The sequence below is a fragment of the Mus pahari genome, chromosome X, assembly GCF_900095145.1.
Source record: "Mus pahari chromosome X, PAHARI_EIJ_v1.1, whole genome shotgun sequence".
NCBI lineage: Eukaryota > Metazoa > Chordata > Mammalia > Rodentia > Muridae > Mus > Mus pahari.
The window spans coordinates 136,004,962-136,011,351 of NC_034613.1; positions in this window are offsets into that span (position 1 = coordinate 136,004,962).

Genomic DNA, 6,390 nt, shown 5'->3' on the forward strand with positions numbered 1-6,390 from the left:
AAGGCGTGCGCCACCACGCCCGGCTGGGAACAACTTTATTATACAGTTTTTGCCTTTCATTTAGCAAACTTATTTCAGCATCCTGTTCCTTTTGAATTCTCTTTTGAACTAGATTTTTGCTGTACTGTTATTTTTTTATTAAGGCACAATGCCTATAACATGTGGTAATTCTATATTGAGTCATATGTCAATAGACACAGATGTAGCTATAGGTCGGTTGTTTTGGTTTCTGAGATGGGGTCTTATTTAGCACTGGCTAGATTTGAGTTTGCTGTGTAGTCAAGGATGGCATTGATCTCCTGATTTCTCTGTTTCCATTTCCCAAGTGCTGAAATCACTACCATGCTAGGTTCAGAATCATATTTTTAAAAATTATATGTCTCTGAGATGTGACTGTGGGATGGCAACCCCATCCCTCACTTGAAGCCCCGTCTTCCTGCTGGAGGTGGGCTCTGTAAGTTCCCTCTCCTTACTGTCAGGCATTTCATCTAAGGTCCCTCCCTTTGATTCCTGAGAATCTCTTACCCCTCAGGTCTCTGGTGCATTCTGGACCCCCCCCCCTCCTATTTCCTGAGGCTTCCTGTTTACATTCTTTCTGCTGGCCCTCAGGGCTTCAGTCCTTTTCCCTCACCCAACACCAGATTGGGTTCTCCTCTTCTCCCCACTCCCCCCAATCCCCCCTCCACTTTCCTTCCCAGGTCCCTCCCTCCCTCCCTCCCCACTTGTGATTACTGAAAGAAGCTGAGGAAAAGGGTGAGCCTGTAGGAGGACTAGCAGTCTCAATTAATCTGGACTCCCAAGATCTCTCAAACACTGGATCACCAAACAGACAGCATACACCAGCTGATGTGAGGCCTCCAACACACACACAGTAGAGGACTTCCAGGTCTGTATTCATTCAGAGATGATGCACCTAGCCCTCAAAAGACTGGAGACCCCAAGGACTTTAGCAGTCAGGTGGGGTGAGGGGTAGGGCCATCCATGTAGAGACAGGGGGTGTTGGGAGGAGGTATGGGATGTGGAGCAGTCGGAGGGAAGGGGGAGGGGAATTGAATGTGGAGTATAAAAATAAATTGATTTAATAAATAAATACATAAAAATTATATGTATCTGCATGAAAGAAACTGATTACACAAGATATACCAAAATTTCCTAAGCAATTTGATTTGAGTTAATCTCATTTCACTTCTTTACGGAACTCATCTGTACGAATTTAATCAATGTGAGCTGAAGAGATGGCTCAGCAGCTAGGAGTTGCTCTTCCAGAAAACCCAAGTGCTACAACCATATATAACTACAGTTCCAAGGCATCTGTTGCCTCTTTCGGCCTCCATGGACACGGGGCACACACATAGTTCAAGACATATATGCAAGCAAAAAATCCCCATAAACATAAAAAAATGAAAAGAGGGCTGAATGGTGGTAGCCAATAAATATTCAAATAAAATTTAACCAATGTATAAGATGAGATTTCCTACCTATGAAACCCATTTTCTTGAAGTATTCTGATAGTTTCATCAAGTTTACTGTCCCAGGAAATAAAGAACAGATAGCTGCTGCCTCAAACACAGTTTAATCACTGGTTTTGAAATTCAGAGCTGATTTTCTTGATGTCTTTTCAGCATGATGCTGTACATAAACCCCAGCCTTTTTCAATTAAAGCATTTCTAGATTAAATGTTTTCTTTGCAATATGCAGTTCTTGTGGGTAGGTTAGAAAGCAGGTGCCCCACCATTGTAAAGAGAATAAAGACACTCCTTACCCCCTTTCTCTCCAGTCTAGTGATAGGGGGTGAAATGGGGTGTGTGGGGCATAAAGTTGTAAGGAAAGAGACTGCAGTCTGGGAGACAGGTCCCAAACTCCAAATGTACCAATCTCCCTGCTCCACATTGAAATCCTAGGGCAAGAAGTATGTGTAGCGACAATTTTGTGATTTTGGTTTCTTTAAAAAAAATACAGAAACATCAAGAATATTTATGTTTGTTTTTTTTTTTTTAAGGCGTGCGCCACCACGCCCGACACGGTTTTGATGTCTTTTTTTTTTAAAGATTTATTTATTTGTTATATGTAAGTACACTGTAGCTGTCTTCAGACACTCCAGAAGAGGGCGTCAGATCTTGTTATGGATGGTTATGAGCCACCATGTGGTTGCTGGGATTTGAACTCCGGACCTTCGGAAGAGCAGTCGGGTGCTCTTACCCACTGAGCCATCTCACCAGCCCCAAGAATATTTGTGTTTTAATCCCAGGTGTGGGACTATGGGCCTGCTTTGGACTGTCTGTAGCAGCTGACTATGATTTGCCTCGTGCTCTTGCAGAGGCATGTTTTTGGCAGCTGCAGATAGTTTCTGCGATTGTGTGGCATTTGGAATTCTGGGAACTTTTCAGAGGGTATATAAATGCTAGGGCCCCAATAGGAGTTGTTGTTGGTTTTGGGGTGGTAGTAGTTATGTTTTTTTTTTTTAAGTAGTCATGCTCAAAGAAGAAACAAAAAGAAATAAATTAGATTCAGGGATCTCTCTCTTTCTCTTTCTCTCTCTCCTTTCCTCCCTCCTTCCCTCCCTCCCTCCCTACTTTCCTCCCTCCCTCCTCCATGTTTCTCTCCAATCTAGTGATAGTGAGTGAAGGGGGGAGATAAGGGTGGGAAAAAGAAAAACACACAAAGTTGCAAAGGTTTGCTCCAAGTTTGGTCAATGCATTGCTGAGAAAGCATAGGACTGGAGGAGGGGAGGTCTGGATCCTGCTCTTTTGTGTGAAAGAAGGGAGATTAGCTTGTGTAGTTTGCTACCAGGTCATAGAAGCCAATCCCCTTTATGGCCTACCTGATGGAACTTCTCCTAGAGTTGAGCACTTAACTAAGCCATCCAATTACACTATATACCTATGAAGAGGTTTTAAATCATGGGTCCAACTGAGGTTAATAAATTGGACTCTATGTTATTAAGGATTTTTTCCCTTCTTCTCTATAGAGGGCAGAAGTCTATAAGAAAATTAGAACAGAAGGAAGGGGAAAGCAAGCTATATTTTCTCCGAACAGCTGAGTGCAGCCAGAGGAAATCAGAAATGCAGTCCACTGTGTGTATAAGTGCCTCCATTCTCTTTCTGCCTCAGCAAAGGCATTGCTAGCATTGCTAGCTGCTTCTTCTTCTTCTTCTTCTTCTTCTTCTTCTTCTTCTTCTTCTTCTTCTTCTTCTTCTTCTTCTTCTTCTTCTTCTTCTCCTTCTTCTTTTGGATTTTTGAGACAGGGTTTCTCTGTATAGCTCTGGCTGTTCTGGAACTCACTTTGTAGACCAGGCTGGCCTTTGAACTCAGAAATCCGCTTGCCTCTGCCTCTCGAATGCTGGGATTAAAGGCATGCGCCACCACGCCCAGCCATTGCTAGCTTCTGATTCCACAAAAATCCAAGTTCTTGTGTATTTATGACTCCTGATCTCCACTGGACACATCCATGTGTTTTCTACAATCTTTGCATTTACACAATTAAAACTGGACACACACTGGAGTAGTAAGTGCCAGGAATATGGGCACTGTGATTTTAGGTTTGGTACTTATAGTTCTTCCAATATTTGCTTATTGTATTCTGAATGTCATTTGCTGCCATTCAACAAATATAATGTGTTCTGCTCACATTCTGCTGTAACTAGTTGTGGCCATAGTATAAGTGTAAATGTTGGGGTGGGAGCATTTAATTGATGCTATCAGCTTTCCTGGTTTGAATTTTCCTTTTAGTGTGGCAGATGGCAGAGTCCGGCATCATGGCTGAGGTACAGACTCAGTTTCTAGATCACTACGGTGGGCAGGGCTCGAAGATAAACTCTATGTCAGACATATGATACAAGAGGGAAATCCATCTTTGTTGTTTGGGCTTGTCTATTATGGCAGCACAATCTGGTCTAGCCTATATAGGACAGGGGTTTTAAAGGAATAACGTGACTGAAATGAGGAGATACTCTCTGTTTCTGTCTCTGTGTTTCTGTCTGTCTTTGTGTCTATCTCTGTCCCTCTCTGTCGCTGTGTTTATCTCTGTCTCTCTCTTTGTCTCTGTCTGTCTGTCCGCCTTTCCCTCTCCCCGCCCCCCCCCGACTCTTTCCTCGCTCGACTCTCTCTTAAAACAGGGTCTTGCTATGTAGCTTTGGCTGGCCTGGAACTTAAAGAACAGCCTGATGTGCCTCTGCCTCTGCCTCTCCAGTGCTGGGAGAAAACCAGCTGGATAGTGTTTTCTCTTAATAGCTCGTTCTCTCTCTGTTATTATTATTATTATTATTATTATTATTATTATTATTATTATTATTGGTTATTTTAGTTACATTTCAAATATTATCCCCTGCAAGGCAGAGGTGGCACACACTTTTAATCCCACCACTTGGGAGGCAGAGGCAGGCAGCAGATTTCAGAGTTCCAGGCCAGCCTGGTCTACAGAGTGAGTTCCAGGATAGCCAGGGCTACACAGAGAAACCCTGTCTCGAAAACAACCAAAAAAAAAAAAAAATCAAATGTTATACCCCTTCCCAGTTTCCCCTCCACAAACCTCCTATCCCCTCTCCCTCCCCCTATGAGGGTACTACCCCACCCCCTGCCCAACCCCACTGACCCCCACCCCCTGCCTCAGCATTCCCCTACACTGGGGCACCGAGGCCCTCCATAGGACCAACAGGTTCCCCTCCCATTGATGCCAGATAAGGCCATCTTCTGCCACATATGCAGCTGGAGCCATGGGTCCCGCCATGTGTACTCTTTGGTTGGTGGTTTAGTCCCTGAGAGCTTTGGGGAGGGGGTCTGGTTGGTTAATATTGTTGTTTTTCCTATGGGGCTACAAACCACTTCAGCTCCTTGGGTACTTTCTGTAAGTCCTTCATTGGGGTCCCTGTGCTCAGTCTGATCGTTGGCTGTAGGCATCCACCTCTGTATTTGTCAGGCACTGGCAGAGCCTCTCAGGAGACAGCTAAATCAGGCTCCTGTCAGCATGCACTTCTTGGCATCCACAATAGTGTCTGGGTTTGGTGACTGTATATGGGTGGATCCCCAGGTGGGGCAGTCTCTGGATGGCCTTTCCTTCAGTCTCGGTTCCACTCTTTATCCCTGTATTTCCTTTAGACAGGAGCAATTCAGGATTATTATTTTTGAGATGGGTGGGTGGCTCCAGCCCTCAAACAGGAGGCCATGCCTAACCTCTGCATATGGTCTCTACAGGTTCTTCCTCTCCTTTGTGGGGGTATTTCAGCTGATGTAGTCCCTGTTGGGTCCTGGGAACCTCTTGGTCTCAGCATCTGGGACTTTCTAGTGGCTACCTACCCCTAGTTCCCCACCCCCCACTGCTCTCCTCCTTTCAAATTCCCAACCCTCTGTACTTCTCCCCTATTGCCTCCTGTATCCTCACCAGACTCCCTTCCCCCCCTCTCCCTCCCAGCTCCTTCCCCCCCTCTACCTCCCTAGATTGTTTTCTTCCTCCTTGTGAGTAGGACTGTAGCATCTATACTTTGGTGTGGTCTTCCTTCTTCTTGGGTTTCATATGGTCTGTGAGTTGCATCATGGGTATTCTGAGCTTCTTTTTCCACTAATAAGTGAGTACATAGCATATGTGTATTTTTGTAATTGGGTTATCTCACTCAGGATGATATTTTCTAGTTCAATTCATTTGCCTAAGAATTTCATGAAATCATTGTTTTTAACAGCTGAGTAGTATTCCATTGTGTAAATGTACCATAGTTTCTGTATCCATTCCTCTATTGAGGGACATCTGGGTTCTTTCCAGCTTCTGGCTATTATAAGGCTGCTATGAACATAGTGGAGCATGTGTCCTTATTACCAGTTGGAAGATCTTCTGGGTATATCCCCAGGATTGATATAGCTGGGTCCTCAGGTAGTACTATGTCCAATTTTCTGAGGAATATCCAGATTGATTTTCAGAATGGTTGTATCACTTTGCAATTCTACCAGCAATGGAGGAGTGTTCCTCTTCCTCCACATCCTCGATAGTATCTGCTGTCACCTGAGTTTTTAATCTTAGCCATTCTGAGGAGTGAGGTGGAAGCTCATTCTCTTTTATAAGTAAAAGAAGTAACCACAACTAGGAACATGAAGGAAGTAAAACATAAGAAAATTAGATCCATGGGAGCATTGGAAACATCTTGAAGTATTTTGTGCTTTAAAAAAATTTTTTTTAAATTTTCATTTATATGAGTACACTGTACCTGTCTTCAGACACACCAGAAGAGGGCATTGGATTCCATTACAGATGGATGTGAGCCATCCTGTGGTTGCTGGGAACTGAACTCAGAACCTCTGGATGAGCAGTCCGTGTTCTTAACGGCTGAGCCATTTCTCCAGCCCCTGTATTTTCTGTTTCAAGTCACAAGTAACTCACCTTTCTTTTGTTTTTTTTTTTTTTTTT